The sequence below is a fragment of the Prionailurus viverrinus genome, chromosome C1, assembly GCF_022837055.1.
Source record: "Prionailurus viverrinus isolate Anna chromosome C1, UM_Priviv_1.0, whole genome shotgun sequence".
In the NCBI taxonomy this organism is placed as follows: Eukaryota; Metazoa; Chordata; class Mammalia; order Carnivora; family Felidae; genus Prionailurus; species Prionailurus viverrinus.
This window is the reverse complement of record NC_062568.1, coordinates 69,462,442-69,475,463: the sequence shown is the minus strand read 5'-3', so window position 1 is coordinate 69,475,463 and position 13,022 is coordinate 69,462,442. Positions and strand designations below refer to the sequence as shown.

Below are 13,022 nucleotides of genomic sequence, written 5' to 3'. Positions count from 1 at the left end.
AAGTTACAGTATTTCCTAAACTCATCCTTAAGGACCTCTGTGTCTTACCAGAGGTCATCTTCTCTCAGGCTGTCCCCCTGAGTGCTGGGCTTGTCTGCTTCTCTAATATGCAATCATCCATTTAGTCTCTCAACAAGTAAAAAAAATGGTTTACTGACTGTGTGGTCTGGACCAGGCATTGTGTTAGGTGCAAAACATATACAAAAGATGAATAAGACACAGTCCTTGCCCTCAAAGAGCTCAGTGAAAGAATTTTGAAAGGTTTAAACTGGGAAGAACAATGAATTGTGTCCAACAAATAAATGGAGGAATGAATAACTTGAAGTCCTTGCCCTTAAAAATGTCAATCAAGTCCCAGGATGAGTAGTAAAGATGATAAAATGCTAGGAAAATGTCAAAACACAAAATCCAGGAAGTATTCCTGTAATGAGAGTACTCTGAGCCCCGAAGGATTTGGCTGTCCCCAAAAGTGTATGTGTGTGTGTGGGGGGGGGGGGGGGGGAAGGGCAATGCAAAGGGACAGACTCCAAGGCTTGGCCTTATGATGAGAAAGAGCAGAACCTATCAGGACACCTATGCTAGAGGGGGACCCCCTAAACTTGCCTCACCATCCAAAAAAACAAATTCAACCTACTGCATGAACCTCCATAAAATTTGGAAAAACTAAAACTCAGTGTCACTTTCCTGGTCACAGAAATAAAGCCCAAGTACCCAGAGCAAACAATGAAGCAACCCGAATGGGCAAAGTGGAATGTTGGTCAGAGGCTGAAACCCAAAAATCAAACAACTGAGTAGTGGCTCTGAAAAACAAAACTCTCATGGATCACAGAAGAGACTTTAGACATATAAACAAGCTCAGATTTCCCCAAATGCATATAAGAGCACAGGAATATTATTTGACTCTGCAGTTTGAATATTGGGGATGGGAAAGTATCGGTTTTAACTTCAAAAAGGAATCTGCTAGGTCTCGTTAGTTCATTTGGGGAACATAAGGTCAAGCAAAACTACCTCCCATCGGAACCAAAGGCCATGATTTGCCAACCACACCATCCTGATGAAGCTCTTTCAAAAGGAATCTTTTATTTGAATGCCCTTTCCAATAGACAAATCCCACTTTGGAACTTCTGATTCTTAAACTAGCCCGGCAAGCAAGAGCAGTCTATGGCCAACTGCTGAAAAAGAAGAGGTAAACCTTCCACTTGGTCCTTCTGAGAGTTGAAATTGGCCACAGAAAGAAACACAAAGTTCTCACTCCAAGAGATCAAAGAAGGCATTTTGTACCAGGAAACCGAATTCAAATTCTCATTTCCAGGAATAAAGCCGCAGTGCCCAATACTTGCTTGGGAAAATAAAACAAGAGACTATGTGGACTCCAATTAAAATCTCTGATGGCTTTATTTCCCAGCCTCACCAGTTTAATGCTGTTAACATTTTACCCAGGCTTTGCTTTAACTTAAACACCAGCTTCCCATTCGGAATGGCCATACTTACCCACTGGGTAAAAAGGAAAGCATTGTTAACACTTCATGACAGCATTTTTTGTCCCATCCTGAGCACTAGATGTAGGCGACAAGGTGAGGCTGACAAGTGCCAGCTTCAGCTAAGCCCAAGTCCCCCATAACCACAGTCAAGAGAAACCATGCTGCAGCCCATGCTATTATTTTAGTCACAATATTGAAATGCATGTGGCAGCAGAGTAGAGAAGAGGGGACATACCGCAATCTCATTCAGGTATGACAACAATCAGCTTGCTTTAAAATTATCACCTGGGGTCTCACCAATCGGCCAACAGACTTACATGCCTACTTCATTCACACAAGCACCAAGCTAAGTCTGTAGTCAGAATAGTGTGGTGAAATATTCCCCAATAATCATTATGTTAATAGTCATGTGTTTAATTTTATCTTTTTACAAAACAAAAATATGTATTATGTATGCAGGCTATAAAGTCTAAAAATAAAATCAGCACCTTTGAACCCACCGCTCAACCCAAAAACCAGAATGTCACCCACGCTCTATCATCTACCTACCTCCTCCACCCTGATCCCCAGGTTCTTGCAAAACACACACACACACACACACACACACACACACGCACATGCACACACGCAAACACACACCAGGTAATCACTGTCCTGTATTTGGGGTTTTAGTTTAAGTATAAGTGCATCTTTATGTCCTATTACCAAAAAGTGAGTTGGCTTTCCAAATATGGCAGTGAAATAGTGCTTCCTCTTAAAAGACGACATCTTTTAGGGTTTTTTTTTAAGGTCAATCACTGCTTTAAAGAAAAATACTAAATGATTGATAGACTGAAACTTAGCCATGGTAAACTCATGAAAACAGTGTATGAGTCAGTGAAATTTGGCAAACACTGGCAAAAGTGCCCAAGAACATGGGTTCCAGAGTCTCACAAACTCCTGGTTCAAATCCCCAGTCCACTACTGACCAGCTCTACAATGAGGGCAACTCGCTCAATCTTGAGAAGCCTCAATTTCTTACCATAAATGCCTGAAATAATGATAAAAACATATGGTTGTTGTGAGCATGTAATGAAAAATGCATGTAAAGAGCTGAGCATGGTACCTCACACATGTCCAGAGCTCACCGTCATATCTGTCATTAAATTCACTCAAAACCTATAAGTGGGTTTTGCTACCATTAAGTTTCCTTCTCTCCAGTTTCTACCAAGTTGTGCATTAGATCTCTTCACATAAAAATAAAACAAGGTGCAGGGATCCAAGAGAAGAACATGCACAGAGGACAGTTCCCAGTCCTTGCTCCTCTTTGTCTAAAGTACTTTTGACACACACACACACACACACACACACACACACACACACACACACACACATTGATCCCATCTTCACCTCGTGACCTTGAATCACAGGATCATTTTTCAAATGCATTTCTGCCCTGTCCCTTCCTCCCCCAGAAGGCTGGACTACTTGATCTAACCTTACCTAGAAGTCTATCATGATCATCACAGTATTAGTTCAGGGAAATCTAGAATAAGATAGAGGCATCGTCTCTATCTACCGATTCAATCACTGTTAGCTGTTCCATGGACAGATGCAGAAAATTTAGTAAATCACTACTTTGAAAAAAAAATCATTACAATGCTAGTAATGGCATTAAGTTCCCCACTTCTGAAATTAATTACATTCCCAAATAAGGCATACTCCTCGATCTCTACTCGGCATCCTTAATATTCTTTTAAATTACTTAGAGATAACAAGAAACTTACTCAGATTCAAATAATCACTCTCTTCCAAGGTACAAAAGTTGTAAAACTACTACCCAAATCAAATTTTATTCAAAACCACTCTCACCATTTCATGTAAAATTCGCCCAAACCACCAGAAAATGAGCATGAACCCCATCCATACCCATTCCAGCCCTTGATTTTTGCCAGCTATCCAGAATTTATTGCAACCTCATTCACCACCTTTGAGTGTTTGCATGAGAGGTGACAGTAGCAATGCTATTACCCACCGCACAATTCCATCAATTTAAGGCCTGCACTTTTCAGCTTCAAAAGACTTCCGTTTTGTTTTTGGTTTTTGTTCCAGGCCAGAAAACAAAAAACAACTGAATCACAAAAAAACGGGATTTGGTCTTAGAAGCCAGATGGTCCAAGTCCCGTCCAGGCCTTAAGATAACTTCCTGACCCACGTCCCCATCAGTGAAATAGGTGAGGTCCATATTTCACACTTAGGCATACTGTAAAGCTGGATGGCCAGACCAGTGCCTGAGGTCAGCACAAGTCTAATGTCTGCTGGCTGCCCAAGCCCGGGCCCCTGGCCAGCCACCCAGCTCCAGAGACAAGTGCCAAGACATACTATAGTGTTTCCATTTAAGGCCTGCCACTTGGATCAGCCCATCTCTGAAATTTCTTAACACCACCTTTCCAGGAAGAATTTTTTTGGGGGAAAAGGGAGGTGGTGTCTATTTTTTGCCACCGCCTTCCCTTGGGCTGTCAGAGCAGTCTGCATCTCTGGGACAGGATTCTTTAAAACCACTGGGTTATATCTAAGTCACAATTAGAGGGCCTCTTTTCAAAAATATACAACTGTGTATGAGATCAGTCCTTTTTCTCATCACGTAACTCCCATCTCACACACACACACACACACACACCTCAAAAAAGAAAGAAAAGAAAGCCCAATAAAATGAACAAATCCACTGATTACTTCACTACCTCTCTTTAAAATTAAGCACAACTTTTAAACCAAGACTTTTCTTCTGCTACTAAGTGGAATGTTTTCTTCCCTAAGTAGTTTCCTCTACAGCGTTTCTCCCATGCAAGGAGCGTTCAAAACTCCAGGGAAATGAGGGGAGGAGGGGAGACATGTCTGGCGCAAACTGGACAGACCTAAGCCAGCCTAGAACCCGAAGGAAGTTAGTGAATCCAGCGGCCCCAGAGGCCCCACATCTCTCCCCAGCGCGCCCAAGGTTCTAGCCTCACTGTTTTGGTTACAGTGTTGAAGGAAGGGTTTTAAACTTGGCAAAGTACCGTGCAACATCTGTAACCACATTTGCCTTCTGGGGATCGGGAGATGAATCCCACATTCCTGGCTTTGAAGCTTTTTGAAACTGCAGCTAGGAAGAACGGAGGGCGGGAGGGAGTTGAGCAGAGTTTATTGGCTGTCTCTCCAGCAGAAAATTCCTCTTGGAAGAGACGGATATTTTGAGGGTGGGGGTGATTAGCCCATCCCTTCACTCCGTACCAAGCTCAGCTGGGAAGGTGAGCCCGTGGCCAGGCGGCCAGATCGATTTACAAGTCAGCGGCGCACACCCTGAAGGAGTTCACTACACACACACACACACACACACACACACACACACACACATACACACACACACACACACACACACACACACACACACACAGAGGCACACGCGCACACTCCGCAAACCAGAGACCCCCCACTCCATGCCTCTGTCCTCTCCCATATCCCACCAGCAGTTCAGGCCCAAAGCAAGACAGTTTTGTTCCGCGGCTGCTTCCCCCACCGAGAGTGGATGAAGCTTGGGGGAGAAAGGAATGAAAGCGAGGGGGAGGCACCGCAGACGCCCACCCTCCCACCCCCAATCCCAGCCTCTTCTCCAGCCAGGCTCCCTCCTCCCACGGTCCTCCCGGGTCCCGCGGCGCGGCCGGCGACCTGCCCTCACCTCTGGTCCCGCCGCGGCCGGGGCTGAGCCGCGGGAGGCGGAGTGCGAGCCAGCCGGGCGCTGCAGGTCGGCGCGGAGCGGCGCGGCGCGGCGCGGGGCGGGGCGGGGCGGTGCAGCCGGCGAGAGAGCCCGGAACTCTGCGGGGCCGAGGGCCGGCGGCCGGCCCCGAGCGGCGGCCGCGGCGGCTGCAGCCGGGCGGTGCGTGCGGCCACGGGCTCCCCAGCCCTCGGGCCGGCGCGGCTGGCCGAGGAGCAGCCTGGCAGCGGCGGCGGCGGCAGCGGCAGCCACCCGGGGGAAAGAGCCGGGGGAGGGAGGGGAGGCGGGGTGAAGAGGAGGAGGAGGAGGAGGAGGAGGAGGAGGAGGAGGAGGAGGAGGAGGAGGAAGGGGAGGAGGGCGGGCGGAATAAACTTCCCGAGGCGCAGCGGCACGGGCTTGGAGGGCGGCCGCGGGCGGGGCGGGCGGCCCGGGGGGGAGGCTCGCCCGAGGGGCGGCGGGGGAGACGGTCACTGAGAGTAGAAAAGTTCCCCCGGCGCGGAGGGGGAGGCTGCGGCGGCGGCGGCGGCTGCAAAGAGCAGGAGCCGGAGCGGGAGGAGCGGGAGGAGGAGGAGAAGGAAGTGGCTGCGGAGCGCTCGGCCAATGAGTGTCTGGAGCTGTGATTAACCAGGCAGCAACACATCATTTCCTCCCGGCGCGGATCCAGGGAGCCGGGAGGGAGAGGGAAGGCGGCGGGGCGGGGCCGTCCCCGCGCCCCCTGCAGGCGCCCGGCCGGGGGCGAGCCCGCCGAGCCCCGCCGAGCCTGGCCTGGCCGCCCCCGGCGCGCCCGGCGCGGTCTGGCGGGCCCGGAGGAGGCTGCGAGCGCTGTCGCCCGCGGGGCTTCTCAGAGGCGGGGCGGCGGCGGGGCAGGCCCGAGCCGGGCTCCCGCGGCCGGGGTGGGAGGAGGAGAGGCCGCGCGGCGCGGGTGAGTGCCCAGGTAGGCGCGGGCGGGGCCGTCTGGACAGCTCCCGGGGGTGCGAGGGGCGGGAGGGCTGCCTCCCGGGCCCCTCGACTGCGGGCGGCGCCCGGCTGGGGTCCTGCAGGTCAGAGAGAAGCCTCAGTGTTCTCATCCAGGCCATTTCTGACCTGCCTTCAAATCCCCTTCCACTTTGCTCATTTCCTTGCAAGGTCTGGGGTTATGCAAGAGCTTACCATTTTTGCAGTCGGCCTCCTTACCGATAAAACTAAGGGGGGAGAGGGGGAGGAGGGAGCGTGCGGGGGAGGGGGCTTCTGCAGTCATCTAGCCCTGTCCTAGGCGCCAGGGGAGCTTACTGTGGAAAGGAAGGAACATTCCCCGCCGCAGAGAGGCTGACAACCTCGGTCCTTAGATACCCAAAAACACTCCAGTGTTCTAATATTATCCAGAGCATCAAAAAGGCATGCGAGGATCAAATTTTGCATGGTGCCTGCTGAGTGTAAGGAAAGCACCAAGCCATTTCCTCTGCCCTCTGGAAGCTTATAATGTACTGTCCTATCACAAAGCAAAATAAAAGCATGAAACCAATAAATGGGGATACCATAAAGTATTTTTATCTCTACAGGTTCATTCATGCAGCAGGCATTTATTGGGTGACTGCAGTACTGCAAAGGTTGCAAAGGAAATGGAAGATCTGGTCCCTGCAGGTCAGTTTACAATCCAATTAGGAACGCAAGGCATATATACGTGAAACATCTAGAAAATCATACCCAGGTATTATTACATAAGCAAAAAGATGTAGAAAAGGGGGGGGGACATTTTTTCATAAAGGGAAGGACAATACCTGTATGCCTGGTGAGAATCAGGAGTGGAAATTCCAGGTCAATCAAGCAAAAGTGCCTATATGCCTACCTACTCTGTAGAACATTAGAACAGGGACCTCTGTGTCACTTAACTGAAGCTCTGCCATTTATAAACTGTGTGACCTTGGGCATGTATTTAACCTCTATGAAGGGAATAAAGCCTGTTTCCAGGTTTGTTGTGTGATTCAAATGAAATTACACTTACATAAAAGCTTCTCAAGGTGCTGTGTGAATGTTCCTCAACTGGGTACGTTTCTGGAGCTCTCATTTTACTGGCCTCTTCTTGGTGGCCTTTGTAGTCTCCCATAGGCTGTAAGCTCCATGAGGGCAGGGGTCAGGTTTGGTGGTGTTCACTGTGTATCATCATCATGCCTAGCAGAGTGGCACATGTGGGTGCCCAGCAAAAGTTTGCTGAATAAGTGAATAAAGGAACTAATGAATCCTGCTATGCTTTTAACTGTTCATTTTATGTGTTCCTTCAGTAGTGGTCTTGTGTGACTGGCTCAATGCAAAACCCTCTAACTCGACCTTCCTGTGACTAACTTGTATTCCAGGAGACTATCTGGGAGGATTCAAGGTAGTTCTTGTGGCCTTGTAACAATAAAGTGATGATTGCACATGTGTGTACATGTGCATGTGTGTGTGTGTGAAGCAGGAGGATAGATAACGCAAGGGTATAGCCCGTCACACAAGCCCTAGCCACACAAGGATACAGCCCAGATACAGTCCTTTGCCTTTGGATACCTTAATCCAGAGTTGGTCAGCCTAGGTACTATTGACATCTTTGGCTGGATAATTGCTGTGGGGTGTGTCCTGTGCATTGTATAATGTTTTGCAGCATCCTTGACCTCTATCCATTAGATGCAAAGAGGATGCCTTTTCTCCACAGCTGTGACATAGTTTTTACTTTTTTGGTTAATGTTTATTTATTTTTGAGAGAGAGAGAGAGAGACAGAGCAGGCGCAGGGGAGGGGCAGAGAGAGAGGGAGACACAGAATCCGAAGCAAGCTCCAGGGTCTGAGCTGTCAGCACAGAGCCCAACATGGGGCTTGAACCCACGAACCATGATATCATGACCTGAGCTGAAGTCGGACACTTAACCGACTGAGCCACCCAGGCGCCACCTCCCCACTGTTTAACATTTAAACATGCCTCCAGACATTGCTAAATGTCCCCTGGAAGCAAAATTGCCCCCGATTGGGAACTAGTGCCTTACCCCAACATCTAATCCATTGATTTAACTCTGGTGGAGAAATCACACAAGTAAAGTAACTTGAAAGAAATACATCTTCTGTTATTCCAAGATTCTTAGATCTCTTCCATCATATGTTTCAAGGAGCACGACTCTTGTTAATTAATTGCCTGCTGCATTGTGAATTGGCATCTCTTCTGTTTTCTGCATATCCTCCTCCTTTACACCCAGATCAACATGTTCATTTCTAAAAGTCAACAGCTTTCAAAAACTATTAGGAAACAGAGTCTTGAGCAACCTAAGAGTCCTGTATAATATTTTCCTATAAAATTTGGAGAATTCGTTCCATAAAATTTTGCAGCAAGTGTCCCTGTTACAATTAAGCTCTTGGACTTACCACACAGCCTCTCTGCACTCAGATTGTAAGTGATATAGAATATAAATTGTGATATTTAGAAATTTTTTCATTTAAAATATTTAAGTAACTACTTTGAGTGATTTTTCTTTCATCCTGAAGCCATTTCTCTTTGGTACCGAAATAGTTCTCCTTTCATAGTGGTATAGAGAACGTGGTTTATTAAAACCTATAAAGCAAACATCAGCTTAGTTGTACATATCAGCTTCTAGAAGCAAGTTCTTTAGAATGTTTGAATGTTTAGAGCTGGTGTTGTTGAAAATCCTGATGGGCTGATAAGCTGCTGTTTAGTTTCTAAAGATTTCTTGAAATAAAAAATAAAGATTAATGGTTGAAGAAATGAACTAATTCTGATAAGTCTGTTCACTCAGTGTGGGCATGTAGAACCAACAACAACAACAACAACAACAACAACAACAAAAAGCCCTGTTCCTAGCACACATCAGTACTGTGTTTACAAGGTGAGCAGACATTTTTGTTCAGCAAGACAATATCATCTGTCTCATTAAATAAAGTTATTTGAAACATTGGTTTTATAGCTTTGTTCGTATTTCATTTTGGTTTTACAGTTCTGTAATGGTTATAAGCATATGGAGATTAGTTCACATCCAGTTTAGTGATTATTCACACTTAAGTTGAGCATTGAAGACAAGGTAGGCATCCAAACTGCTTAAAAAGAGGGCAGACTTTGAGGGTTGGATGTGGCTTATGGGAAAGCAATTTCTGTTTTGTTAGACTGGAAGTGGGACTCCTACTCCAGGGATCTCCGAGTTTTCTATAAAATCCATGGAATTTGTGGTTTTGCTTCAGTTAATGATATTTTTAAAAGAAATTAATATCATGTTAATATGATGCATATTCTGGGTCATATGAATATCATGTAGCCATGATCCCACCACCCGTTTTTTGCCATGTACCTATAAGAATATGTAGTTTATTGAAATGATACTTTTATAAATATAACTTAAGGGGCGCCTGGGTGGCGCAGTCGGTTAAGCGTCCGACTTCAGCCAGGTCACGATCTCGCGGTCCGGGAGTTCGAGCCCCGCGTCGGGCTCTGGGCTGATGGCTCGGAGCCTGGAGCCTGTTTCCGATTCTGTGTCTCCCTCTCTCTCTGCCCCTCCCCCGCTCATGCTCTGTCTCTCTCTGTCCCAAAAATAAATAAACGTTGAAAAAAAAAAAAAAATTTAAAAAAAAAATATAATTTAAGGCATCACTGAAGGTGTGTGGAGATTGTTTTCTTTTTAAAGGTGTCCTTTATAGGACTCAAATTATGAGAAACAGTGACCCAGCTGCGTCATAACTATCCTTGGAAAATGATGAATTTATTGAATGACAATGATATGGAATTTATTCCTAATCCTAAAGCCCATAAGAAACCATTATTGCTTTCCAAAGATGGAAGTAACTGGATCAGAACAGTAGGGGGATAGAAGGGAAAATCATAACCTGTTGGGGTCACCAGAAATCCTATCAGTCGTGGCACCCTTTCCCCAAAAGGTAAACATTTAACCAGTCAGGACAGACACTTGTTTATCTTCCAGTTAAACTTTCCCAGGTGTATGAATGACTCATTAATTGTTCATTTCATACAAGACCTTTTTGGCCACCCACCATATTCAGGGAACTGTGTTTGCTTCTCAGGGAGTCCTCAAGCTGCCTACAGCTGCTTCCCGCTGGGAAAGTTAATCCAGACACTCTGAGCACAGCAGGTTACATGCAAACTAGCATACAACTATGGGCTGACCATGTGATAAAAGAGGCATTACAAAACCATTGCAGAAAGGAAAGATTATTCATTCAGCGGTGTTGAGGCACCAGGAAAGTAAACTGTTAGTGCTCCCTCTCACACCATTCCTGAAAATATTTCCAGAGGGAATAAGAATTAACTATTTTTTTTAACTGTAAGTTAACTCAAAGCAAATATAGGTAGATGCGCATCTTCGGATGGGAAAAGGACTTTGTACGTAAAAGCTATAAATAAGATTAGCTGACTTGACTTTGTCTCCCATCCAAGCACTAAGTACTAACCAGACCCGACCCTGCTTAGCTTCTGAGATCAGGTGAGATCAGGCACGTTCAGGGTGGTATGGCCGTAGACTGGTTGACTTGACTTTGTAAAAATTTTTCCCTAAATTTTTTCTTAGGAAACAAATAAAAGGAGGGGAAAAGCCAAGTAGTGAAGCTACCTACAACCTATACTCAAAGGGTTAAAATCTTTAATATATTAAAAAAAAACTTATGAATCAACAAAATGCACCCTTTAATAGAAAGCTGGTCAGATGTTATGAATAGACAAAAACAAAATTATTATGTGTGAATATTAGGGAAAAAGTTTAAAGATTCAAGGGAAGATAATATAAACAAAACTGAGATAAAATATTCCAGATAATTTTTCAGCAAATGAACATATTCCCTATTGGTAAGACTGACTTTATAAAGGATGCTCAGTTGTTGCAGAGAGAGTAAACTGGAAAACAATTTCTTGAAGATAATTAGTAGGTGATATGTATCAAACCCCTTAAACATATTTCTACCCTCTGACACTTTAATCCCATGTCAGGAACTTATGCTATGAAAATAATCATCAATCACGCAAAGATTTGTATAAAATGATAATCATCTACTAATTTTGGAAATGCCAACAATAAAGCACAAACTGAAAAAAATGGATGATAAAGGTTATATTTTGGTTCCATAATTCTTATAAACACATGAATCTCTCATGTTCACATATCCTTAAAGGTGAAAAACTAGAGGAAAATATTCTATGATGTACAGTAACTATCTTTGCATCATGGATATGTTTGACTTTTATGTTCTTCTTTACACAGGTCTATGGGTTCCACCCTCTCTATAACATATTAGTTTTATAAGCAGAAATTAAAAAAAAAACACATTATAAAAGGAGAAATGCAGGGTGCCTGACTGCTCAGTCAATAGAGCATGAGACTCTTGATAGTTCAAGCCCCACTTGGGCCTAGAGCTTACTGAAAAATTAATTCATTAATTAATTAAAATAAAAGTGGAAATGCACATATTTTAAAAGAGTCTGGCAATCATGGAACAAAACCTAACTGGTGAAAGTTACATATGAATTTATACTTGCGAAGTGGGAGGTAGGGTGTAGAGAATGGAATTCAAATTTGGCATTTTCTGTGCTCTGCAGGAAGGTGCATTTCTTTCAGAAAGTCATTTCCCGGAGGGCTCAGCCTTATCTCATCCTTTGCCTGCATCTCAGTCTGTGACCCATTTCCTTGTAACCTTGAGGGCTAGATGCTCATCAGGACTGTCCGTGGTCTTGCTCACATTCTGAAGCTGCTTGAGTTTCTAATTTACTTAACTACGGTTAATTTAGCTACGTGGTGGAGATGTGGATTTTAAAAGCTAGTCCTGTGGATGAATGCCCTCAGGACTATCAAATTAATTTCTTCCTCAAATTAAACAAATATATTTCAAATATAATTGTGTGGTTCTTGGTAGAATCCAACATCACAGAGGCTTTTCATTTTTAGGGAACATTCTTTTGTCTGATTGGTCCCTCTGAGCATTGGCATCATGAAGACATTTTCATGGATAAGAAATCAAATTAATTTTCCAAGTCCTAGTGTAGCCCCACTCTACCAATATCTAAAATCTAAAGGCTTCCTTTTTATTAACCTACTTTTGTTTAATGAAACCCCAGAGATCAGCTGCTAAGGTTAATTACATATAGCAGAGAACTAGCTATGTGACCTCAGGCAGATAACTTCCGACTGTAGAGCCTCACTTCTCCTCAGGTGCAAAGTAAGGGATGGGTTGCATTTTGGAGGTCTCTCTGTTTTGAAATTACACGACTTGAGTTGGAAGTCCTAAAGAAGCTTATTATCTGAAGTTGCGGATGCTGCATTTGACATTTCTGGGGGCGAAGAGCTTAAGACTTCCAGGAACTGACAGAAGCCAGGGTGATAGGAATCAAAGGACCACGTGGACAAACGGCCTTAGAGAGGACTGAGGCGGCCTGGCCCAGTCATGCAGGTCTCAGAAGAAATGTGCAAGGGAAGGGACTGAAAGGGGCTAAGCAAGGGACTGAGTGACAAGCTTGCTTAATTAACATCACTTATCATTACAACCAAGATATGTGTGTTCTTCCATTAGCAAGATTTCCCAGATGATTATTTTGTTTAAAAAAGAAATACAAAATATGCATGTGTGCAAAAGGATATATTGTATAGTGAAAAATAAATTCCAGAACTACCAGCTTCTCAGCTAGCCACTTCCCTCCCCTAATGCTACAGCTTCTCTATATCCTTATAGAAACGCGGTAGGCATATGAAACTATACCCATATTCCCATTTGCTTTAACAGGGATAGTAGCATGCCATACACTCGTCTATCCTTTGCTCCCGTATTTATCAATATAACAGCATATCTTGATAAATACTTTGC

At 44.8% G+C, this 13,022-nt stretch overlaps 1 protein-coding gene across 1 annotated transcript in view; it reads right to left on the bottom strand.

The window, feature by feature from the left end:
- Positions 1–5,300, bottom strand: part of ACVR1 (activin A receptor type 1) — a 141,475-nt gene extending 136,175 nt beyond the window's left edge. The window contains exon 1 of the mRNA XM_047872586.1: positions 5,176–5,300. The gene's annotated coding sequence lies outside the window, so the exon portion shown is untranslated. The remainder of the gene's footprint in view (positions 1–5,175) is intronic.
- Between the last annotated feature and the right edge of the window lie 7,722 nt (positions 5,301–13,022).